We start from the raw sequence: 27,220 nt of genomic DNA on the forward strand, positions 1-27,220 counted from the left end.
ATGCCCTTCTTCGTGACGAAATGTTCGACGAGTGAGGATTAGTGCGATAGATGGGTGTAATATTTTTGTGGCTATGAGCGACTAAAAGTTGACGAAAGACTCCTTGAGAAATCATGTCACATTTGGTATTGAACTGTTTTTGTAATTACTCTGCCTTTAGAAGCAATGAGCGTGTTTCCTAGAAATGGTTCCCTAACAAGAAAAATTACGTTTGTGATGTCTCATCTTCACCAGTAATAACAACTACGAGAAATACATATACAAAATCCAGTTCGTGTCAGTAATGTAAAATAACGAACGAAAATTGGTCCCGTGTATACTTCTCATGGAAATATGAATTATACATTTCGATTTCGTTTTAACCATGCTTTGCATTGCTCGTATTTCTAGAGTTTCACTTCATGTAACTTCGATCGAAAAAAAACTTGTTATTCGCGAGGTCACACAAGGAATACTTTTTATCAGCCCATCAGCGAACATATGAATGCCGGTTTGATAATAAATCGTAATTCTAAAGTGTGATAGCGTTTATTCAGGAAGTGTTTTTCATATACCTTTGTGACATTTACGGTGCGCATGTCTGTATAATCAACATAGAATAGGTGTGCAAGCGCATATTAAAACACTTCTTGAAATGCATTTTTTTTGTTGATGATTGGAGAAGGTCAATAGTAGTTGTGCAGCAGAATGTTTGTTTAATGTACGAGAGGTTTTTATGACAAGCTATTACCGTATATGTTTCATTTTTCCTCATTTTTTTAAAAAATTAAATATTTGCAATATACTATAGTTTAGAAATAGCACGCGTAGTATTGATATTACCAAAATATTCACAGCCATAGCTCACTTGTTAAACTAGTAGTTGGCAATTTGGCAGAAACATTTTGGAAAAATAACATTATGTAGTCTTAGTCGCAAAATATGCTATGGTCTCTTCAAGGACCTTTGAAATTTTATGTTTCCATCCCAGTTTATGTTCTCTCTAATATTATTCATGCCAAATTATAGCAGTCAAATTCAAGATACGCATTACACACGTGATCCCAGGAATATTGCCATGGATTTTGCATTGCTACTTAGCTTATTCTAATGCATTTTTAACAACTGTCCACATTTCATGTTCCAGAACTTCTAGGATATTGGACACTTGTTTAAATTAACTGACTCCCAATTGGTTCTCTGGGAATCAATGTACATGGAAGTAGACCTCGGCCCATATTATCTATTATTAGTTGTCAACAGCAATACGTGTACTATGAAAACTACTCAGTGTCTGGTAGGTGTAATAAAAGAACAGTAGCTGAATAGCATGAATGGAAGAGCAGTGTCTTTTCTGTTGATTATGTAAAATGCTAATGTGCAACATGTTTAATAAAAAAAAAAAATCAACCTGGTAGACATACTTACAGTCACCATTATCTGCATGCCATTTATGATACAAAGTAATTGATATAAGCTACAAAAGCAGCATAGTTGACTTTTTATATAGCCCTTGTGGTTTTACAGTCATGATCTGACCTACTGAACATGATTTGTAAAGGAATAAATTTTTCATCCAGTTACGTTAAAATCTTATATGATTGGAGTCATCTGCTGGTTAACATAGTCCATTGTATTAATGTTTTCAAATACATTACATATGCACATGGGAGGAGTGCAATTCAGATCCCCATCTGGGATTAGGTTTTTTGTCTTTTCTTTAAATCAGTCAGGTAAATGCTGAAGTGGTTCATTTCTTCCTTCACTCGTATAAAACATGCCAACATGCTGTTCAGCTAAAATGAAATTTAAAAAAATTCTATCCAGTAAAGTCTTCTTACAAATGACACTTTTGCACTGATAAGCATTCCCATGCTCAGTATGCCAAAGGCCTAGCTAAGGTGTCCATTGACATTTGATATGTCCCTCTCCCACTTAAAAAAACATTTCACAAACAGCTCATGCTCCATACCCTTCCATACATTCTAACATTCAGCCACATCCATTTACCAGTTGCAAAGCAGCAACAAAAACCACCCTAAAATGGGACAGATTAATCAAATCCTCTGCCACACTTTTGACCACTGTCAAATTGTAGCCAAATACAAATGTGATCACCCCTGCATCTGCAACTGAGCACAATATGTTCAGCTTCAATTGCTCCTTCCAATCTCATGTCATCTAGATTCCCTTAACAACAGTATGTCAAAATACCACATGTTCAACACATCTCTTATCTTTCCCTCTCCTCCCACCCATCAGAGGTAGTCAACTTCCTTCTGTTCTTGTTTCCACCCATTTCCCTCCCTCCCATTCTAATTATCACTCTTTTTCATCCACATTATCTCTCATTTTCTCCATTGTGTCCTCTTCCCCCCCCAAATCACACCTCGTATTTCTCTGACGAACTGCTACTACCCTTCTCCTAACAGGGTGAGTTCTCTCTGGTGTGGTATGCCTCACTCTCCAAATCCTTTCATCTCCTTTCTCTTCACTACTCTCTTACTCTTCATTTCTCCTTCATTCATTTCACCAGCTCAACTCTACACAACTGCTCATTGTTTTTCCTTACATAGGAGTGCATAACCCTGATAGGTTTATGAAATACAACTATTTTTCTTTGCAAAGCTGCTCTTATTCAACACAAAAGAAGAATGGCTCAAATACATATATAGGTGGACTCTGATCTTTCAGAGATGTTCAAAAGAACAGAAACCTTTTGTTATCTAGCAGTCTTACAAATATTCAAAAGGTTCAAGCCCCAGTCCAGCACAAATTTCACGTGTTACTGTCGATTCAATTCGATCTGCAATTGTCTCTAATATTACTGAAATTCTTTGAATAAGGAATCAAATATCCATCCAGCAATACAGCTTGTTTTCCAAGGTATCCCTAAATTGATAAATATAAATGCTTTGATGATTTCTCAGGAAAGGGCAGTCACCAATTTCCTTTCCTCATCCTTGTCCTATCCAAGCTTGTGCTCCATTTCTAATGGCATCGTTAACATGAGATTAGATCCTAATCTTCCTTCTATTAAATCAGACTCAAATCATAAATGAGAATCACACTTATCAATAAAAATGCAGCTGATGGTATTCTTCAGGTTTTTTCTCAAGGTAATGATTCTATATCTACATTTACACCTATACTCTGCAAACCAACATGAGGTGCATGGCAGTGTGTACATCCCATTATACCAGTTATTAGGGTGTCTTCCTGTTCCATTCACATGTAGAGTGTGGGAAGAATGATTGTTTGAATGTCTCTGTGCAAGCAGTACTGTTCCTATGTGAGTGATACATAGGGGGTTGTTGAACAATGGAAAATCCAGGATGGAATGTAACAATATTATGAAAAGAAAAGTTGCTACTCACTTTATAGCAGAGATGCTGAGTCGCAGATAGGTACAACATACAACAAAAAGACTGTCACAAATAAAGCTTAGACACACACACACACACACACACACACACACACACACACACACACACACACACACACACACACACAATGGAACTCACACACATAACTGCAGTCTTAGGCAATTGGAACCACACTACGAGCAGCAGCACCAGTGCATGATGGGAGTGGTAACTGGGTGGGGGGAAGGAGGAGGCTGGGGCGGGGAGAGGGAGGGATAGTATGGTAGGGGTGGTGGACAGTGTAGTGCTGCAGGTTAGGTGGAGGGCAGGGGAGAGGTAGAGAGGGGGGTGGGAGAGCAGAAAGGGAGAGAAGTCAAAAGACTGGGTGTGATGGTGGAATGACGGCTGTGTAGTGCTGGAATGGGAACAGGGAATGGGCCGGATAGGTGAGGACAGTGACTTAACGACGATTGAGGCCAGGAGGGTTACGGGAAGGTAGCATGTATTGCAGGGAAACTTTTGCACCTGCGCAATTCAGAAAAGCTGGCGTTGGTGGGAAGAATCCGTATGGCACAGACTGTGAAGCAGTCATTGAAATGAAGGATGCCATGTTTGGCAGCATGCTCAGCAACAGGGTGGCCCACTTGTTTCTTGCCCACAGCTTGTCAGTGGTCACTCATGTTGACAGACAGCTTGTTGGTTGTCATGCCCGCATAGAATGCAGCACAGTGGCTGCAGCGTAGCTTGTAGATCACATGACTTGTTTCACAGGTAGCCCTGCATTTGATGGAGTTGGTGGTGGTGGGAGGATGTATGGGACAGGTCTTGCATCTAGGTCTATTACAGGGGTATGAGCCCACACCACCTACTCACAAACCAGTCATGTGGTCTACAAGCTAAGCTGCAACCACTGTGCTGTATTCTATGTGGGCATAACAACTCCCCCCCTCTGTGGGTCCGGGAATTAGAATAGGCCTGAAATATTGCTGCCTGTTGTCAGAGGTGACTAAAAGGAGTCTCACATGTTTCAGGCTTTATGTGATGATACCCTGTAGGGTTTGACCTCCATTCTTCAAAATTTTTCCGAAGAGTGAGCCAGTTGGGGAAGGGCACCTAACATGGTGCATCGTGACCATCGTGCCTTGAGATCTGTAGCTCGCTTTCTTGTCTTCACATTGCAGTCCCGCTCATTCTCCATCTCTTGGGTGAGGACACCTCCTTGGGTGTGTTTTCCACCATGCACTATGCAGTGTTGCTTTCTGCGCTGATGATGACCACGGACTTGTTTGCACCTGATATCCAGTACGGTAGCCAGTCAGTTGTGTTGGGGCCGCCATGTACCCTGTTGGTTGTAGCCCCTTGAGAAAATAGGGATTGCTCTGCTGATGCCTGTGCCGCTGACTCCCCACGTATGACAGGGAGTAGGTGCCTGCCACCCTGGGGCATCAGGACTCCCGGTAATGGCCATCTTGCCAGGTGGCCTTTGCTGCGGCTGGGTGGTGCCCATGGGGAGGGCTCTGGTCAGAGTGGAAGGCATCAGGCTGGATGATGTGCGATGAAGCGTACCATGTCATCACTTGCTGGTGATCAAACACCAGCAGTCTCTGAGTGTTCTAAGTTTCTGTACAATGCAAGGAAGTACGGCCCTAAATCATTCTCCTCCATGGCCACTCCATGAGAGGAACACCAGGCTAAGGATTGCAGTGAACCTTACTCACTCTGGTTCCTCGTATGTACGAGAACTGATGGGCACTCCTTTGTTTTGATGAAGCCACAGTTTTTTGTAGACCATTTAGAAGACAAGTTTGGGGAGGTGGAGGGCTTGTCCAAAATGTGGTCAGTGTCAGTCTTGATAAAAACAGCATCCTCTGCCCAGTTGCGGGCATTACTCACTTGTGACCAGCTTAGATATGGTCAAGGGTATTATGTTCCACAGGAACCTTCTTTTGCTGTCTGACGATGAGTTGCGCGCCAACTTAGAGCGATGAGGCATTCATTTTGTCTGGCACGTCCATCGGGGTCTGAGGGATAATCAGGTTGCTACCGGTGCCTTCATCTTGGCCTTTGAGGGTGATACATTGCCCGAGAACGTCAAGGTGATGGTCCACTGCTGTCACGTCAAGCCCTATATCCCTCCCCCGATGCAGTGCTTTAAGTGCTGGAAGTTCGACCATATGTCTTCCCGCTGTACTTCCAGCCTCACATGTCGAGATTGCGGACACCCATCACATCCCAATACTCCCTGTGCCCAGCTTCCCATCTGCGACTTCGAGTCGCTTAACTGAGATCCAGTCTCTGAGCCGTAAGGCTTCACCTGCCCCATTGACCGTGTGGGGGGGGGGGGGCACTGTCGTTGAACAGGTGTTGGCACAACTCGACTTCTCTCTCTTAAATGATGGTGCCTCCATACATTTTAGTGTGGTGCATGGCATGTACTGAGCCATCGACCTTTCGGTCTGCAGCCCTGGCCTTCTACCACCTGTCCATTGGAATGTGCACGACGACTGTAGTGACCACTTTCCTATTTTTCTTTCACTGCTGCAGTGTCACTCTTCTGGGTGCCTCCCCAGGTGGGCGTTGAATAAGGCTGACTGGGACTCATTTGCCTCCATTGCCGCTATTGCCCCTCTTTCTCATGACAGCATTGATGTGGTGGTTCACATGATAACCGCCGGCATTGTTTCTGCACTTGTGCCATGCATTTCTGCCAGCTTCGTACTGTTCACCCTGAGCCATGACTTTATCTTGACAGCGAACCTCTTGCTGTGGTGGAGACGCATCGGTTTTTGGGATTGCTTTTTGATGCCCGGTTGACTTGGCTCCCTCATATTCGGCAGCTCAAACAAACATACTGGCAGCACCTTAACGCTCTACGTTGCTTGAGTCACTCCAGTTGGGGTGCTGATCGGTCTGCCCTTCTACGACTTTATCAGGTGTTGATTCAGTCCCGTCATGATTATGGGAGCCTGGCTTACGGTTCGGCATGGCCTTCCGCATTGCAGTTGCTTGACCCCATCTGACTTGCAACTGGTGCTATTTGCACAAGCCCTGTAAACAGCATCCTTGTGGACCCTGGTGTCCCTCCATTGCAGATCCGGCGCCAACAACTAACTACTGGCCACTTATGCAGTACATTTTTGTAGCTTGCCTGGGCATCCAAATTACTGTCTCCTGTTCCCCAACTCGGTCGTCCATCTTCCAGAATGTTGGCCCCAGTCAGGGTGTACGATCGCAGTTCGCATCCGGGCTCTTCTCTCTGGGCTTGAGTTTTTCCCTCTCCCACCTCTTTTTGTGGGCCCATCAATGTCTACCCTCGTGATGTGTGCCCTGCCCATGCCTTCAGCTGGATTTGATACAAGGCCCAAAAGACTCAAACCCTCCTGAGGCCCTCCGCCGATGCTTTCTTTCCAACCTTGCTGTGTTTTCTGGCTCTTCCATAGTCTATATCAACGGTTCAGTGGTTGCTGGTGAAGTTGGGTATGCTTTTACTCTTGGGGAACAATCTGAACAATGCTCATTGCTGGATGGTTGCAGTGTTTTCACTGCAGAGCTCGTCGCCATCTCTCACGCCCTAGAGTATATCCACTCCAGCTCAGGTGAGTCCTTCGTTATCTGTAGTGACTCCCTGAGCGGTTTACAAGCTATCAACCAGTGTTTTCCTTGCTCTTGTCTGGTGATGGCTATCCAGTAGTCCCTCCATACTCTTGCCCGTTGCGGCCACTTCTTGGTCTTTGTGTGGACCCCAGGTCATGTCGGCATCCCAGGTAATGAACGGGTTGACACACTCGCCAAACAGTGCATTCGTTTTACGGCAGAAGGTACCTGGTACCTGGAGTGATGAATGACGCACCCTGCCTTCATCCAACAAACTTCGGGTCGTCAAGGAGACTTCCGGTGTGTGGCGCTCCTCCTTGCAGGCTTCTCGCAGGGACTCGGTTGTACTCTGCCAGCTATGCATTGGCCACACTTGGCTGACGCATGGTTATTTAGTGCACTGCGAGGACCCACCTCTCTGTAGCTGTGGTTCAGCATTGAAGGTGGTCTACATTTTGTTGGACTGTCTGCTTTTAACTGCGCTGAGGCAGACATTCGCGCTGCTTCATATGTTCCCTGCACTTTTAACAGATGACGCTGCAATGGCAGGCTTAGTTTTGAGTTTTATTCAAGCTGAGGACTTTTATCACTTGATCTGAGGGTTTGTCTCTTTTGTGCATTGCACCTGGCCTTTGGCCTACTGTTTTAGATTGGGATTATTAGTGTGTCTTTAGGTGGTTGGCTTTTCCTTTTTTGTTTCCATGGTCGGCCAACCACTGTAACACTCTGTGTGCTTTTAATTCCTTTTGTCTGGTCTTTGTCTGTGTCTTTCTTGTCCAACGTCATCCCTTGTCATCTCCGTTGCTTGTTTTTGTTCTTTGTGGGTGTTTCATGACCGTGAAAGAAGGGAACGATGGTCTTTTTAGTCTGGTCCCTTCAGCCCCCACAAACCAACCAACCAACCAACCAGTGCCGTCATCTTGACCTTCGAGGGTGACACATTGCCCGAGAAGGTCAAGGTGATGGTCTACTGCTGTGATGTAAAGCCATATATCCCTCCCACGATGCGGTGCTTTAAGTGCTTGAAGTTCGGGCATATGTCTTCCCGCTGCACTTTCAGCGTCACATGTCGAGATTGTGGACGTCCATCACATCCCAATATTCCATGTGCCCCGCCTCCCATCTGTGTCAACTGCGGAGAGCATCATTCCCCTTGCTCACTAGACTGCAGGAGTTTACAGCGTGAAAGGAAAATCATGGAATGCAAGACCCTGGACTGGCTGACCTAACTGAGGCTAAGAGGACATTTGAGCATCTACATCCTGTGGCTATGACCTCCTCTCATGCTGCCGCTACGAGATCAGTTGTAGCCCCATCCATTCCACAAATTCTGGTCGGCTCTCAGAGCCAGAAGGCTACACCTGCCCCCTTGATGGTGGGGGGCAATTCCCCCCCCTCCCCCGGTTGCTCCCACACCACCTACCTCAGGAGCACTGCCCCCCCCCCCAACCATCGGGGACACCAGTCCCCACTTCCTAGCTGGAGAAGCATAAGTCTTCTTCAGCTCCTTTCACCAGGAAGGGATCCCTTGGCTCAGTCCCTTCCCAGGTCTCTGCTAGTGGGGAAGAATACACCCACCAGTGGCTGAAGTGCCCAAAAGCAGCTGGTCATAGCGCTTCACGATCCTCCTCAGTCCCGGAGACTGAATCAGTGAACCCCTCCCAGCCAGAGAAACCCAAGGAACAGCGAGAAAAGTCCAAAAAGAAGATCCTTAAGACCAAGGAAATTGTGGTGGCACCCACACCACTGCTACTTACAAGCTCTGTGTCTGGTGATGAGGTGGTGAGTCTGGCATCTGCTGAGGACCTAGATCTCGCTGGACCCTCAACTCAATGGATATAGACTGCTCAGGCAATAAGTCGGTGGCAGCAGGTGACCCTGAGGCGTAAACTGCCTCATTGAATGTTCCATGCCTTCTCAGTCTCACGATGTCATCCTCCAGTGGAATTGCAGTGGTTTTTTCCACCGCCTGGCTGAGCTACGGCAACTGTTAAGCTTTACACCTGCTTTCTGCATTCCCCTCCAGGAAACCTGGTTCCTGGTAATGCGGACCCCTGCCCTCCGTGGCTATAAGGAATATTACAGGAACCATGGTGACTATAATCGAGTGTCAGGTGGAGTTTGCGTTTATGTCCTAAACTCAGTCTGTAGTGCAACTGTGCCCCTTCAAACCCCTCTTGAAGCTGTGGCTGTCAGAATAAGGGCAACACAGCAAATAACAGTCTGCAATGTATATCGTCCTCCAGATGGTGCATTACCCCTGAATGTATTAGCTGCTTTGATTGATCAACTCCCCAAACCTTTCCTACTTTTGGGAGATATTAACACCCATAACCCCTTGTGGGGTGGCACCATGCTTACTGGGCGAGGCAGAATCCACTGAAGAGCACATGACGACCTTTGTGGTAGTGACCACTTCCTCCTCCTCCTCCTCCTCCTCCTCCTCCTCCTCCTCCTGCCCTGGCGTCAGGCCCACAGACACTTGCTCACCTATGAGTTCACCATTGACTCTCCCCCACACGGTAACATCGATGTGATGGTTGAGCAGGTGACTACAACAATCGTTAATGCAGCAGAAAACACGATCCCTCGCTCTTTCAGGTGCACCCAGGTCCCTTGGTGGTCACCAGAAGTCGCTGACGCAATTAAAGAGTGTCGGTGAGCTCTACAGCGGCATAAGCAGGATCCTTCCCTGGAGCACCTCATAGCCTTTAAGCAGCTCCATGCCCGCATTCACCAGCTTATCAAGCAGGAGTGCTGGGAGAGATATGTCTCGACCATTGGATGCCATACGTCACCTTCTCAACTCTGGACGAAGATCAGATGTCTTTCTGGGTACCAGACCACTTCAGGTGCCCTGGCATTAACATCAATGGCATGTTGTCTACCAATGCAAACACAATTGCTGAGCAGTAAGCTCGAGCCTCTGCATCGGAGAACTACCCCCCCAGCCTTTAGCACCCTCAAACAGCGGATGGAAGGGAAAGTCCTCTCATTTGTTACATGCCACAGTGAATCCTATAACGTCCCATTTACAGAGTGGGAGCTCCTCAGTACCCTTGCACATTGCCCTGACATAGCTCCTGGGCCAGGTCGGATCCACAGCCAGATGATTAAACATCTATCGTCTGACTAGAAGCGACATCTCTTCGTCATCTTCAACTGAAACTGGTGCGATGGCATCTTTCCATCGCAATGGCGGGATAGCGCCGTCATTCCGGTGCTTAAACCCAGTAAAATCCCACTTGATGTGGATAGTTATCAGCCCATTAGCCTCACCAACATTCTTTGTAAGCTGCTGGAACATATGGTGTGTCAGCAGTTGGGTTCAGTCCTGGAGTCACATGGCCTACTGGCTCCATTTCAGGGTCGCTCTACCACTGATAATTTGTGTTCCTCAAGTCTGCCATCCGAACAGCCTTTTCCAGATGCCAACATGTGTTTACCATCGTTTTTGATTTACGAAAAGCGTATGACATGACCTGGCGACATCATATCCTTGCCACATTATATGAGTGGTGTCTCCGAGGCACGCTCCCAATTTTTATCCACAATTTCTTGTCGCTATGTACTTTCTGTGTCCAAGTTGGTGCCTCCCATAGTTCCCCCAATATCCAGGAGAATGGGGACCCACAGGGCTCCTTATTGAGTGTCTCTCTATTTTTAGTGCCCATTAATGGTCTAGCAGCAGCTGTAGGGCTGTCCGTCTCACCTTCTCTGTATGCAGATGACTTCTCCTTTTTGTACTGCTCCACCAGTACTGGTGTTACTGAGCGGTGCCTACAGGTAGCCATCCACAATGGGCAGTCATGGGCTCAAGCCCACAGTTTCCAGTTTTCGGCCACAAAGTCATGTGTTGTGCACTTCTGTCATCATTGTACCATTCATCTGGAACCAGAACTTTACCTTAATGATGATCCACTCATGGTAGTGGGGACACAGCGATTCTTAGGACTGGTTTTTGACGCCCGATTGACTTGGCTTCCTCACCTCCGTAAACTTAAGTGGAAGTGCTGGCAGCACCTCAGTGCCCTCCGCTGCCTGAGCAACACCAACTGGGGTGCAGATCGCTCTACGCTGCTGCAGATCTACAGAGCCCTTGTTCAATCCCACCTTGACTATGGGAGTGTGGTTTATGGTTCGGCGGCACCCTCAGCATTGTATTTACTTGACCCAGTGCATCACTGTGGCATTCACCTGGTGACAGTAGCTTTTAGGACGAGTCTGGTGACCAGTGTCCTGGTGGAGGCCGGAGTCCCTCCATTGCAGGTTAGGCGTGCACAATTGCTTTCCAGTTATGTTGCACACGTTTGTAGTTCTCCTGCACATCCGAATTACTGTCTTCTTTTCCCGCCCACGGCGGTTCATCTCCCTCATTGGCGGCCCTGGTCGGGGCTTACAATTGCAGTTCGTGTGCAATCCCCTCTCTCTGAACTGGAGCCCTTGCCTTTACCACCTGTACTTGAGGTTCATTCACGGACACCTCCATGGTGTACACCCATGCCGCGGTTTCGTCATGACCTTTCACATGGCCCTAAGGACTCAGTTGACCCTGCGACACTCTGCTGTCACTTCCTCTTGATTCTCGACATGTACCAAGGCCATGAAGTGGTTTACACCAATGGCTCGATGGCTGATGGTCACGTTGGCATTGCCTGTGTTCATGGAGGACATATAAAACAGTACTCCTTACCAGATGGCTGCAGTGTTTTCACTGCAGAGTTGGCGGCCTTATCTCGTGCTCTGGAACACATCCGCTCATGCTCAGGTGAGCCATTCTCCTGTGTACTGACTCCTTGAGCAGCCTACAAGCTATCGACCAGTGCTACCCTCATCATCCTTTGGTAGCGACCATCCAGGGGTCCATCTATGCCTTGAAATGGTCCAGTCATTCAGTGGTGTTTGTCTGGACCCCAGATCACGTTGGAATCCCAGGCAACGAACTTGCCGACAGGCTACACGGAAACTGCTTATGGAGATTGGCTTCTCTGAAACTGACCTGCTCTCAGTATCACACCACAAGGTTTTGCAGCTTTGGGAGATGGAACGGCATAACCTCAGTATACACAAGCTGTGGGCCATTAAGGAAACTATGAATGTGTGGAAGACCTCTGTGCGCGCCTCTCGCAGGAACTCTGTGGTTCTCTGTCGTCTCTGCATTGGCCATATGTGGCTGATGCATGGTTACCTCCTCCGTCGTGAGGACCCACCTCAGTGCTGCTGTGGCTCATGCATGATGGTCGTCCATCTCTTACTGGACTGCTCACTTTTAGCCACTCTGCGGCAGGCTTTTAACTTTCCCAGCACCCTACCTTCGGTGTTGGGTGACACCCTAGTGCTTTCAGGATGGAGGTTTTAATGTGTTGGAGAGTGGCTAGCTTTTCCTTTTTATGCACATGGTAAGCCAGCCATGGTAACTGCTTTCTTGTTTTAACCTCTTCTACCTCTTTCTTGCATCTTTGTAGTTTTCTTGTCCCCTTTTGTCCATTTAAGTGTTTGTTGCCCTTCAGTCTTTGTTGTGGATTTTTCCTTTCATTCTGTTTTATGTTGTAAGTCTCATTCTCTTATTCTCAAACTTGTGGCATTGTTTCCTTTGTAACAAGGCAGTGATGACCTCATAGTATGGTCCCTTCCCCCCCTCTTTTAAACCAACCAACCAATCAACCATGACAACCAACAATCTGTCTGTCCACATAAATGGCCACCGACAAACTGTGGTCAAGAAACAAGTGGACCACCCTGTTGCTGAGCATGCTGCCAAACATGACATCCTTCATTTCAATGACTGCTTCACAGCCTGTTTCATAAGGATCCTTCCCACCAAAACCAGCTTTTCTGAATTGCACAGGTGGGAACATCCAACATTTCCATAACCCTCCTGGCCGCAACCTTCATTAGTCATTGTCTTCACCCATCCAGCCCCTTTCCTGTTCCCATTCCAGCACTACACAGCTGTCATTCTACCATCACACCCAGTCTTTATACTTCTCTCCTTTTCAGCTATCCCACCCCCCTCCCCCACCTCTCCCCTGCCACACTCCTCATGCATAGGTGCTGCCGCTTGCAGAGTGGTTTCAGTTGCCAGAGACTGCAGTCGCGCCCATATATATATATATATATATATATACAAAGATGAGGTGACTTACCGAACAAAAACGCTGGCAGGTCGATAGACACACAAACAAACACAAACATACACACAAAATTCAAGCTTTCGCAACAAATTGTTGCCTCATCAGGAAAGAGGGAAGGAGAGGGGAAGACGAAAGGAAGTGGGTTTTAAAGGAGAGGGTAAGGAGTCATTCCAATCCCGGGAGCGGAAAGACTTACCTTAGGGGGAAAAAAGGACAGGTATACACTCGCACACACGCACATATCCATCCACACATACAGACACAAGCAGAAATATGTCTGCTTGTGTCTGTATGTGTGGATGGATATGTGCGTGTGTGCGAGTGTATACCTGTCCTTTTTTCCCCCTAAGGTAAGTTTTTCCGCTCCCGGGATTGGAATGACTCCTTACCCTCTCCTTTAAAACCCACTTCCTTTCGTCTTCCCCTCTCCTTCCCTCTTTCCTGATGAGGCAACAATTTGTTGCGAAAGCTTGAATTTTGTGTGTATGTTTGTGTTTGTTTGTGTGTCTATCGACCTGCCACCGTTTTTGTTCGGTAAGTCACCTCATCTTTGTATTTATATATAATTTTTCCCACGTGGAATGTTTCCTTCCATTATATATATATATATATATATATATATATATATATATATATATATATATCAATATAATAGAAGGAAACATTCCACGTGGGAAAAATTATATATAAAAAACAAAGATGAGGTGACTTACCGAACGAAAGCGCTGGCAGGTCGATAGACACACAAACAAACACAAACATACACACAAAATTCAAGCTTTCGCAACAAACTGTTGCCTCATCAGGAAAGAGGGAAGGAGAGGGGAAGACAAAAGGAAGTGGGTTTTAAGGGAGAGGGTAAGGAGTCATTCCAATCTCGGGAGCGGAAAGACTTACAAACCACCTTCCCTACCCTCTGGCTCCTACCCTTGTAACCGCCCCCGGTGTAAAACCTGTCCCATGCACCCTCCCACCACCACCTACTCCGTCCTGTAACCCGGAAGGTGTACACGATCAAAGGCAGAGCCACGTGTGAAAGCACCAACGTGATCTACCAACTGACCTGCCTACACTGTGACGCATTCTATGTGGGAATGACCAGCAACAAACTGTCCATTCGCATGAATGGACACAGGCAGACAGTGTTTGTTGGTAATGAGGATCACCCTGTGGCTAAACATGCCTTGGTGCACGGCCAGCACATCTTGGCACGGTGTTACACCGTCCGGGTTATCTGGATACTTCCCACTAACACCAACCTATCCGAACTCCGGAGATGGGAACTTGCTCTTCAATATATCCTCTCTTCCCGTTATCCACCAGGCCTCAATCTCCGCTAATTTCAAGTTGCCGCCACTCATACCTCACCTGTCATTCAACAACATCTTTGCCTCTGCATTTCTGCCTCGACCGACATCTCTGCTCAAACTCTTTGTCTTTAAATATGTCTGCTTGTGTCTGTATATGTGTGGATGGATGTGTGTGTGTGTGTGTGTGTGTGTGTGTGTGTGTGTGTGCGCGCGCGAGTGTATACCCGTCCTTTTTTCCCCCTAAGGTAAGTCTTTCCGCTCCCGGGATTGGAATGACTCCTTACCCTCTCCCTTAAAACCCACATCCTTTCGTCTTTCCCTCTCCTTCCCTCTTTCCTGATGAGGCAACAGTTTGTTGCGAAAGCTTGAATTTTGTGTGTATGTTTGTATTTGTTTGTGTGTCTTTCGACGTGCCAGCGCTTTCGTTTGGTAAGTCACATCATCTTTGTATATATATATATATATATATATATATATATATATATATATATATATATATACGTGTGTGTGTGTGTGTGTGTGTGTGTGTGTGTGTGTATGTGTGTGTGTTTGTGTGTTTGTGTGTGTGTGTGTGTGTGTGTGTGTTTTCTATTATTGATGAAGCCCTATTGGCCAAAATCTTTATTTGTGACAGGCTTTTTGTTGTGCCTATCTGCAACTCAGCATCTCCACTATGCGGTGAGTAGCAACTTTTCTTAATATTGTTACATTCCATAGGGGATGGTTGTTTATTCCTAGAGTCATCATTTAAATCCTCTTCTTGAAACTTTGTTAGTAGATTCCTTTGGGCTGGTTTACATCCATCTTCAAGTCTTTCAGTTCAATTCCTTCCGTATCTCTGTGATACTCTCCCACAGATCAAACAAACCTGGGACCATTTGTGCTGCCCACCTCTGTGTGCATTCAGTGTTCGCTGTTCAGTACTATTTGGTATGGGTCCCACACATTGGAGCAGTATTCTAGAACTGCTTGCATGAGTGATTTGTAAGCAATCTCCTTTGTAGACTTGCCCATTTTCCACCAATGAAGCTGCCTACCATCAGCTTTACCCACAACTGAGCCTATGTGATCATTCCACTTCATATCCTTACAAAGTTTTGCATCAGGTATTTGTATGAGTTGGCCCATTCCAACAGCAACTCATTGAAATATAGGATACTACATTTTTTCGCTGTGTGAAGTACACAATTTTACACTTTTGAACATTTAAAGTAAGATACCAGTCTCTGCACCAGTCTGAAATCTTATCAAGATATGAATGAATAATTATGCAACTTCTTTCAGACAGTACTTTGTCACAGATAACTGCATCATCTGCAAAAAGTCTGAGGTTACTATTAATATTGTCTGCAAGGTTACTGATATACAGTGTGAACAGCAAGAGTATCAACACACTTCTATGGGGCACACCTGAAGTTACTTCTACATCTGACTAAAACTATCCTTCCAAGATAACAAGCTGCGTTCTCCCTACCAAATGTCCTCATTCCATTCACAAATTTCACTTGGTACCCCATATGATCACACTTTTGGCAGTAAGCGTAGGTGTGGCACTGAGTCAAATGCTTTTCAAATCAAGAAATACTGCATCTACCTGACTACCTTGATTCAAAGCTTTCAGTACGTCGTGTGGGAAAAATGCCAGTTGGGTTTCTCATGATCAATGTTTTCGGAATCTATGCTGATTGGCATTGAGGTGGTCATTCTGTTCCAGATGTCTCATTATATTTGAACTCAGAATATGTTCTAAGATTCTACAACAAATGAATGTCAAGGATATTGCACTTAGTTTTGTCAATCACTTCTCCTACCGTTCTTGTAGATGGATGTGATCTGTTCTTCTTTCCAAGAACTGGGCACAGTTTTTTGCTCATGGAATTAATGATAGATTATAGTTAGAAGAGTAGCTGACTCGGCCACAAATTCAGTATAGAATGTGATAGGGATTTCATCGGGCCCTGAAACTTTGTTCAATTTTTAACGATTTCAGTTGGTTCTCAGCACCACTGACACTAATACTTATTTTGCTCATCTTTTCAGTGGAATGAGGACTAAATTAGGCCAGTTCTCCTGGGTTTTCCTTTGTAAAGGAACATTTGGAAATGAAGTTCACCTCTTGCTTTGCTATGTTCAATTTCAGTTCCTGTCTCATTCACAACAGACTGGACACTAACTGTGGCGTTTATGTATGACCAGCATTTCTTTGGATTTTGTGAAATGTCATTTGACAATAATCTGCTACAGTAGTCACTGAAGGCATCACATTTTGCTCTCTTGAGAGCCAAAAGTGTTTCATTCAGCATCTCTCTATCTACAGCCATATGAATTGTTTCACACCTATTATCCAGTAATCTCTGTTCCTTTAGAAGTAGCGACTGTATACCATGGACTTCCCTCCCTTTATGAACTGTCCTATATATCCATCCAGTGATTAGTGTAAAACTGCGTACTTCACACAGCGAAAAAACGTAGTATCCTATATTTCAACGAGTTGGCTGTTGCAATCGGCCAACTCATACAAATACCTGATCCAAAACTTTATAAGATATGAAATGGAACACTAAATGTACACAGAGGAGGGCAGCAAAAATGGTCCCAGGTTTGTTTGATCTGTGGGAGAGTATCACAGAGATACTGAAGGAATTGAACTGAAAGACTTCAAGATGGATGTAAACCAGCCCAAGAGAATCTGCTAACAAAATTTCAAGAAGAGGATTTAAATGATGACTCTAGGAATAAACAACCACCCCCTATGGAATGTAACAATATTAAGAAAAATTGCTACTCACCGCATAGTGGAGATGCTGAGTTGCAGATAGGCACAACAAAAAGACTGTCACAAATAAAGCTTTTGGCCAATAGGGCTTCATCAATAATAGATCACACACACAAACACACACAGATACATACGCGTGACTGCAGTCTCTGGCAACTGCAACCACACTGCGAGTGGGAGCACCTGTGCATGAGGAGTGTGGCAGGGGAGAGGTGGGGGTGGGGAGGGGTGGAATAGCTGGAAAGGAGAGAAGTATAAAGACTGGGTGTCATGGTAGAATGACGGCTGTGTAGTGCTGGAATGGGAACAGAGAAGGGGCTGGATGGGTGAGGACAATGACTAATGAAGGTTGCGGCCAGGAGGGTTATGGGAATGTTGGATGTATTGCAGGGAAAGTTCCCACCTATGCAATTCAGAAAAGCTGATTTCACAGTACTTTCGCCAAAACTGATTGTGACCCTTTGAGTCACGTGCAAGGACTGAACCAGAGACTTTGTAGTTTCTGCAACAAGCCAGTTGCGACTTTATGGGCTTGCACCATAGTGTTGAGAACTGTAGGGTCCCCCTAAATGGGTCAAGTGTGCTCAACACGTCAGAGGCAGCTACTTAGGTAGCAGACTGTTTGTGGGGTGAACAAGTGTTTTTTAGATTAGATGACTCTCCATCCAATCGAGATAATGATATCTGTAGGAAACCCAGAGGTATCAGTGTAAGGTCGAAAGAAATGCCTCCCACAGGTGAGAATATTCAAATCTTAATGGTAAACTGCCAAAACAGTCGCAACTAAGTGCCAGTGTCTGAAGTGCCCATGAAAAGCAGTGAAGCTCAAAGGGTAACAATCTGCTTTAAATGTTCAGAAGAGTAGTCAACTATTCATTTCAGTTTGAGCCATAGTTCCTCTGCATGCTCCTGCCCTGTACTGAAAGTTACAAGTTCCTCATTGAGATATGGGACTACTGATTTTTTATCTAGTTTACTGAACCTTTGTATGTCTTTCTGCTTGTTTTTAGTTGCTATTTGTACTTTTGCAATTATTGTAACTACAACCATGTCATAATCACTGATACCAGTTTGGATGTGGACATCCTCAAAGAGGTTCCCTGTTCAGTACTATTTGGTATGGGTGCCACACATTGGAGCAGTATTCTAGAACTGCTTGCATGAGTGATTTGTAAGCAATCTCCTTTGTAGACTTCCCCATTTTCCACCAATGAACCTGCCTACCACCAGCTTTACCCACAACTGAGCCTATGTGATCATTCTATTCATAGCCATTGGATCCAATATATTTTCATCATGAGTGGTGTTCCAAACTATGTGTTCTAGATAGTTTTCAGAGAAGCCATTCAGTAATATTTTACAAGCTGTCTTATCATGCCTACCACTAACAAACATGTAATTTTCCTAATTAATTATTGGATGATTGAAGTCTCCGCCAACGATTACAGTATGGCTGGGGAATTTACATACATGTGAAATGAGGTTTTCTCTAAAGTTCTTGGTTACATCAGGAGATGAGTCTTGTGGGCAATAGAAGGATATTATCATCATTTTATGCCACCCCTGGTAGTATCTAAACAATCTCATATGTAGCTTCAATTTCTACTTTGATGGTTAAATGTCTTGTCTACTGTGACAAATACTGGCTCAGTTTCAGATTCAGTGAAACACAGCAGCTAAAACTTGTTGGTTAGGGGGATCGGTACAACACCCTGAGTCCTCCCTGGACCTCATCCACCTTGTAAAGGGCACCTAGATCTACCATTGAAATGCCACTTGCAGTCAAAAAGATGATTAATGACAAAACCAATACTTTCTGCAGAGGAGACAGGATCCAAAGGAGAAGATAGCGCTTGATGTACCTCTGGTACCTGTATCACAAGGGTACACAACTCTCGGGAGCTCTTCCAACACACCGATTCAGAGCAGCTGCCAATCATTGGACAGTAGTGAGGGCAATTTCCAGGTGCTTACAAGTATCAGCCAACTCTTCCTGTGTTCAAGAACAGCATTCACAGATTCCATTTTTGTGCACAATATTTTGTTGACTAATTAATTGTCCTGCTCAGCTGCTCCAGATGGCGGTATTATGTGTGGTCACTGTGTGAACTTCTCATCTTCTTCGAAGAATGCTCTTATATGTATTTTCTACCTGGACTACAAATATGTCTGGTTGATATTCAGGCAGTCTGGACATAAAATAGCACAGATTGATTCACCTACATTAGATTACCACTACTGGTCAAACTTTTCTTGATGGCTAGGTTACCGAGTTCTGTATCTGTGAATGGAAAATGACTTTCAGATGGCTAGTTTTTTGTGCCCCTCCACTGCCAATCTTACAAATCTAATAACAATATTATTATGTACTGTTCCATAAGTGACTGTCATGTTGTAGCAGTTTATATAAGAGTTATTGATGGAACAATTCCCAACCCATTGCAGAGGCTTCCTGTGGTTGCTTTGAAGGGCATTCATTACTTCTCATGTGCCACTCCCACTTTCCTACTGAAGCTCAGTATGAAATAAAATGCACATGATAGTGCCACCATTGTCTGAGAGAAAGGCACAATCCATGTGCTGAAAAAAAAGGGGGCAGGAGAGCTTTCTTCCTCTACACTCTGCCACTCATATTGTTTTCATTCTAAAAATGTTTGATAATTAGTAAGTTAATTGTCAATCGCAGATGAGTATCACTCTTGTCAATAAAAATGAAGCAGAAGGTATTTTTCAGGTTTCATCCCAAGTTGAAATTACTAGAAACCTAGTGACACTATCAATCAGTGAAGATGAGAAAACCTCATAAATAAAAACCACTGTTGTTAAGAAACTATTAATTTTGTGGTACTAAGTCAAAGAAGAGGCTAAAATTGCTTATTGCTTCGCACTTTTGGGGAAAGATTTGCTGTTGTTCTGATGTAACTTGCCCATTTTAAAAGATTCAAAATGGGATTTTCTATTCTGTTATGACAATCTTCAACAAGCTGTCAACAGGCATAGATGGAGAAATTTGGAAAACTTGCAAATTAAAAAAAATTGAAAATAAATACAGGCTTTTCTTTCTACACTCAGTATTTTCCAATTACTTATAAGGATATAAGATTCTTGTTAGCTGCATTACAAGTATCCATGGTCATTGTAAACTTATTCTTACAGCATGTACAGATCACACACTTTATCTTGACCTCCCCTCTTATCGGCACAAATCGACTGACTTCACACCACCCTGAATGTTTATGCTGTTGCCAACCTTACCTGTGTAACAGTATTGTGTGCCATAGGAGTAAATAGCCATTGTAAATATAGTGTTGATTCGTGTGCGGTATAGTGCATAATGATTGTCAATATTATTTACAACAATGGGTGAAGAGGCTACACCTGGTCCTTCTAGCAACTTGCCATTTACTTCTGTGTCACTTCTTAATTCATTTACATGTTTGTTTCTTTAATAAGCTGTAAGCTGTCTGCCCTGGGAGAAGGAGGCAGGGCTTGTTTCAGCAGCCAGTAAGCTATGAGCAGATCCTAAGCTTCTACTTCCAGCATCCTACACTCAGGGGCCAAGTTAAAGTGTGTGATCTGTAGGTAACTGCTATTCTCTTAACAGTTATCAGTGTAATTGTGCTAATATCAAGTAAACAGTGGTATCTACATAGCAGCTGAGTTTTGTGTTAATTTCATTATGTCAATTTTTAAACTGTGTGAGCACTATTAGGATATACAGTTAAGTAACACTTAATATAATAGGTTGTGTATTTAAATTTTAGACTGCCAAAATTTTGTCAGGGACTGAGGTCACAGAATACTACATAATGTTCACAGAACTTACTGAAAGGAAATAAGACATGACAATAAAATAAGTAATTTTCAGATGACAGAATAGAAAGATGTTGAAAATGACAATAATAGTGTGGCATAAGATTTTACTTCTTTTTACAAGCCTTAATAAGGTAATGTGATGTCAGCTATGACCTATTACTGGTAACCATCTTGCATTTGGCTGGAATAGATTGGCAGGCCCAGAATCTGGATGACTTACAGACAAACAACCATGTATCTGCTTTTTATAAACAGCTCGTACTTCCCACTGTATTTTAATAAATTCCATAGTTAAGTAAGCATAATGTACCATTACATGAACAGCACTATCTTCTATTCCATCTGTTTCAATGATTGCATCACCGAAATATAATTAAGTGGATGTAAATTATTCCTGTAGGAAGTACAAGTTCAGAAAAGCCATTTACCAGAGTTTAAAAATGTGCAGTTTGATATGAACAGCCTGCAACTCACGTGGAATCCTATAGCTGTTGTATGTTTACATATAGTTAAAGGTTTTTGGACTAATAGTTAAGTGTGTGCTCATTACATAAACACTATTTCTCTGTACCATGTTTATTGAATGAATACTGTTGTTTCTTTTAAACAACATCATATCGTCAAACAAAAATGTCAAAACTTCTGTTTGTATTCACTTCACATTCACTGAAATTGAGTCTCTGTGAGGGGATCTTGTGTGAGAGAAGGATCCAGTTATCATTTTATGTGCATCCCTGATATTGCCCAAAGAGTCTCACATGCAGCTTCAATTTCTATATCAGTGGATTTGAGTTTGTCTACTGCAACAAACACACCATCTATTTCCCATTAGTCTACCCTTTCAATACACACTTAAATTTCCCCCCAAAATCTCACTGCTATCAATTTCAGGTTTCAAACAGCCTTCTATACCTAGTATTACATACAATTCACTGCTTTTTCAGGAGCAGTTCAGACTCTAGAATTAGAAAACAACAAACAACAAGTACAACAAATACTGGAACAAAATAATGTGCGATCAGAAGAAGAAGAAAATACAGTCATGGACTCAAACATCCCAGAGAAAACAAACAAAGAGCAACACGCACCAATTAAACAATCAGAGGAAAACGAAATCTTAAGACAGCCACCAGAACAAGCACAAATAGAACACGAAGTGACACACATGTTAGATATAGAAGAAAAATTTCAGCTGACATATATAGAATACAAAGACACAAATACAGACATTGGACCATTCTTGCATAGACCACCAAATAACCCACAAGTCGAAACAACAATAACAACTATCAACACAATCATACACAACAAAATAAATGACAATACAATTATGGAAGAGTTTATATAGGAGCACTCACTACACTAAATATACACACTAGGCAGAGATAAGAACCAACCAACAAACAGAAGAAACCCACAAAACCGGCATGGCAACACAGGCTGCAGATCAGAATAGAAAATCTGAGAAAAGACATCGGACAGCTAACACAATTTATAAGAAATGAAATATCAGACAAAAAACGAAAAAGGTTAGGTGAAATCTCACAACAAGAAGCGATAGAGCAATTAGATGAAAAGAATCAGAAATTACAAGCAATGTTCAAACAACTTAGAAGATACAAAAAAAGTGAAAATAGAAGGAAACAAAACCAAACATTCAACACAAACAAAAAGAAATTTTATCAGACAATAGATAACACACACATTAAAATAGACAATCCACCAAACATAACAGACACGGAACACTTCTGGAGCAACATATGGTCAAACCTGGTACAACATAACAGACGTGCACGGTGGATACAAGCAGAAACAGACGCATACAAGATGATACCACAAATTCCTGAAGTGATAATTTTGCAACATGAAGCCACTCGAGCAATTAATTCTACGCACAATTGGAAAGCCCCTGGAAAAGATAAAATAGCAAATTTCTGGCTAAAGAAGTTCACCTCAACACACTCACATCTAACTAAATTATTTAACATATCTAAAAACAAAGATGATGTGACTTACCAAACGAAAGTGCTGGCAGGTTGACAGGCATACAAACAAACACAAACATACACACAAAATTCAAGCTTTCGCAACCAATGGTTGTGCTTCATCAGGAAAGAGGGTAGGAGAGGGAAAGACGAAAGGATGTGGGTTTTAATAGAGAGGGTAAGGAGTCATTCCAATCCTGGGAGCGGGAAGACTTACCTTAGGCGGAAAAAAGGACAGGATACACTTGCACACACACACACACACACACACACACACACACACACATATCCATCCGCACATACACAGACACAAGCAAACATTGTCTGCTTGTCTCTGTGCGGATGGATATGTGTGTGTGTGCGAGTGTATCCTGTCCTTTTTTCCCCTAAGGTAAGTCTTTCCACTCTCGGGATTGGAATGACTCCTTACCCTCTCCCTTAAAACCCACTTCCTTTCGTCTTCCCCTCTCCTTCCCTCTTTCCTGATGAGGCAACAGTTTGTTGCGAAAGCTTGAATTTTGTGTGTATGTTTGTGTTTCTTTGTGTGTCTAGCAACCTGCCAGCGCTTTCGTTTGGTAAGTCACATCATCTTTGTTTTTAGATATATTTTTCCCACGTGGAATGTTTCCCTCTATTATATTTATAAATTATTTAACAGTTACATTGCAGACCCATACACAGTCCCTGATACTCTTACACAAGGAATGACTTATCTGAAACCTAAAGATCAAGCAGACACAGCAAACCCAGCAAAATATCGCCCCATAACATGCCTACCAACAATATACAAAATATTAACTTCAGTGATTACACATAAATTAATGACACATACAACACAGAACAAAATTATAAATGAAGAACAAAAAGGCTGTTGCAAAGGAGCACGAGGATGTAAAGAGCAACTGATAATAGATGCAGAGGTGAATATCAAGCTAAAACTAAACAAAGATCACTACACTGCGCATACACTGATTACCAAAAAGCTTTTGATAGTGTACCCCCACTCATGGTTACTACAAATATTGGAAATATACAAAGTAGATCCTAAATTGATACAGTTCCTAAACATAGTAATGAAAAATTGGAAAACCACAGTTAATATCCAAACACATTCAAATAATATCACATCACAGCCAATACAGATTCAGCGTGGAATATACCAAGGAGACTCATTAAATCCTTTCTGGTTCTGCCTTGCTCTAAACCCAGTGTCCAACATGCTAAATAATACAAATTATGGATATAATATTACTGGAACATACCAACACAAAATCACACATTTGCTATACATGGATGATCTAAAACGACTGGCAGCAACAAATCAACAACTCAACCTCAACTCAACCTCAACTAAAGATAACAGAAGTATTCAGCAATGATATAAATATGGCTTTCGGAACAGACATATGTAAGAAAAATAGCATAGTCAAGGGAAAACACACTAAACAAGAAGATTACTTATTGGATAACCACAGCGACTGCATAGAAGCGATGGAAAAAAAAGATGCCTATAAATATCTAGGATACAGACAAAAAATAGGAATAGATAATACAAATATTAAAGAAGAACTAAAAGAAATATATAGATAAAGACTAACAAAAATACTGAAAACAGAATTGACAGCAAGAAACAAGACAAAAGCTACAAATACTTATACTATACCAATATTGACCTATTCATTTGGAGTAGTGAAATGGAGTAACCCAGAACTAGAAGCACTCAATACACTTACATAATCACAATGCCACAAATATAGAATACATCACATACATTCAGCAACAGAAAGATTCACATTAAGCAGAAAGGAAGGAGGAAGGGGATTTATTGACATAAAAAACCTACATTACGGACAGGTAGACAACTTAAGAAAATTCTTTATCGAACGAGTAGAAACTAGAAAATACGCAAAGCAATCACTCATATAAATACATCGGCTACACCATTGCAATTTCATAACCACTTCTACAACCCTTTAGATCACATAACATCAACAGATACAAAGAAAGTAAATTGGAAAAAGAAAACACTACACGGCAAGCACCCGTATCATCTAACACAGCCACACATCGATAAAGACGCATCCAACACATGGCTAAGAAAAGGCAATATATACAATGAGACGGAAGGATTCATGATTGCAATACACGATCAAACAATAAACACCAGATATTACAGCAAACATATTATTAAAGATCCCAATACCACAACAGATAAATGCAGACTTTGCAAACAACAAATAGAAACAGTAGATCACGTCACAAGCAGATACACAATACTAGAAAATAGAGAATACACCAGAAGACATGACAATGTAGCAAAAATAATACATCAACAACTTGCCATACAACTTAAACTAATAAAACAACATGTTCCCACATACAAGTATGCACCACAAAATGTACTGGAGAATGATGAATACAAATTATACTGGAACAGAACCATTATAACGGGTAAAAAACCACCACATAACAAACCTGACATCATATTCACCAATAAAAAGACGAAGTTAACACAAATAATCGAAATAGCCACACCCAATACAACAAATATACAGAAGAAAACAGGAGAAAAAATTGAAAAATACATCCAATTGGCTGAGGAAGTAAAGGACATGTGGCATCAGGATAAAGTTGACATTATACCAATTATACTATCAACTACAGGAGTCATACCACACAATATCCACCAGTACATCAACACAATATAGCTACATCCAAACATATATATACAACTACAGAAATCTGTAATTATTGATACATGTTCAATTACCCGAAAGTTCCTAAATGCAATGTAACATATACCGTACAGTTAAAAGGAAGTCACGCTTGATCAAGTTCTGCATCACTTTCCATTTTTAACGAGCCATGATGTCTGAGAAAGGAAAGAAATAATAATAATAATAATAATAACTCCATGTGGGTAAATGGCCCAGAGCAAGTCTTTCAACTGTATGCCACTTCTGTGACTTGAATGTCTCAAAACTACCTCAGTATTCCTACTCATGAAAGGGGGCCTGCAGTTTAGCCTAGAATCTTAACCACATGTTGCTCTTGATGAATCTTCACATAATTGAGAGCTGAAGGGTAGGTTGCAGATAGACAAATATTTTTTGATTGTAGAATGTGGTTGGCTGCTGATGAATCTGCAATCACATCCAGTCCTGCACTTCCTTGTCTGACTGAAACTGAATTCCTTGCGTAGCTTTCTTCAGGCTGCCAGGATATGAAAATCTCATGGCAAAAGATCTGGGCTGTACAAATGGCAAAGACAACAGTGGAAACAACCCACAGTCCCCCACCAAAGAAAGCCAGAGCTTTTGATGCAGTGGCCATGTAGAAATAAGGAATACCAACAGCTGTACTGTTTATAAAATGTATTAATTACACAACCTGATTTGAATTTACATTAGTGTTATCTTCAGGTCCCTAAGCAAACTGAATGGCGATGTCCAACCTCTGGTGCATTAGGACAGGATGTTTACTCACTGGTCTCATGGATTTGTATTTACATAATATATGCACTTTAGCCATGTAACAATCATACAGTTCCAGTAAGGTCATGACAACCGCCTTATTTGCCTGCAGGAGCCCTCTGCTCATCGCGTTCCTCGACTGCAAGAAACACAGTCAGTGTGCTGCACTGTGAAGACACTTTGCAGAAACTGTGATGCGCCATAAAGTCACAATACCCAGGAATGCTGTCAAACAGAAGCAACCTGTTGCACGATAATGTCTGTCCTAACACTACCATTTGGATGACACCTATGCTGCAGTGATTTTATTGGGAAACATTGTAACATCCTACGTACAGTCCAGATCTTTCACTCTTTGGCAACCTGAAGAACGACACGAGTGGACATCGGTTGAAGTCGGACGGGGAAGTGCAGTTGTGGATCCATCAGCGGGCAACTGTATTCTATGGAACAGGAATTGATTGTCTCATCTTGTAGTAGAATAAATTTTTTAATGTGCATGGTGACTACTTTTGAATGGAACCATTTCATAGTCTTGTTGCGGCAGGTGTTCGATTTTCATGTGACTGCACCTTATAGTGTGTGGAGGTCTTAGGCTTACCGACACTGTAAAGCACGATAGGCAGCAATCTGTGCTGGACATGAAGACAGAGTACAGTGATGGTGCAGGCATAAGTGTTTTGGAGCACACCATTGATGGCACATTGTAGAATATGGGACTCTGCAGCAGACGACCTGTACATGTTCCTATGTTGACCCAACAAAATTTTCAGTTACTGTTGAATGTG

At 42.9% G+C, this 27,220-nt stretch overlaps 1 long non-coding RNA gene across 1 annotated transcript; it reads left to right on the plus strand.

The window, feature by feature from the left end:
• LOC124742196 lies at positions 1 to 26,932 on the plus strand. The gene is made up of 2 exons (XR_007010215.1): positions 1 to 125; positions 26,545 to 26,932. It is a non-coding gene; the product is annotated as an uncharacterized LOC124742196 (long non-coding RNA).
• Positions 26,933 to 27,220: the final 288 nt, after the last annotated feature.

This window comes from Schistocerca piceifrons, unplaced genomic scaffold, assembly GCF_021461385.2.
Source record: "Schistocerca piceifrons isolate TAMUIC-IGC-003096 unplaced genomic scaffold, iqSchPice1.1 HiC_scaffold_2181, whole genome shotgun sequence".
In the NCBI taxonomy this organism is placed as follows: Eukaryota; Metazoa; Arthropoda; class Insecta; order Orthoptera; family Acrididae; genus Schistocerca; species Schistocerca piceifrons.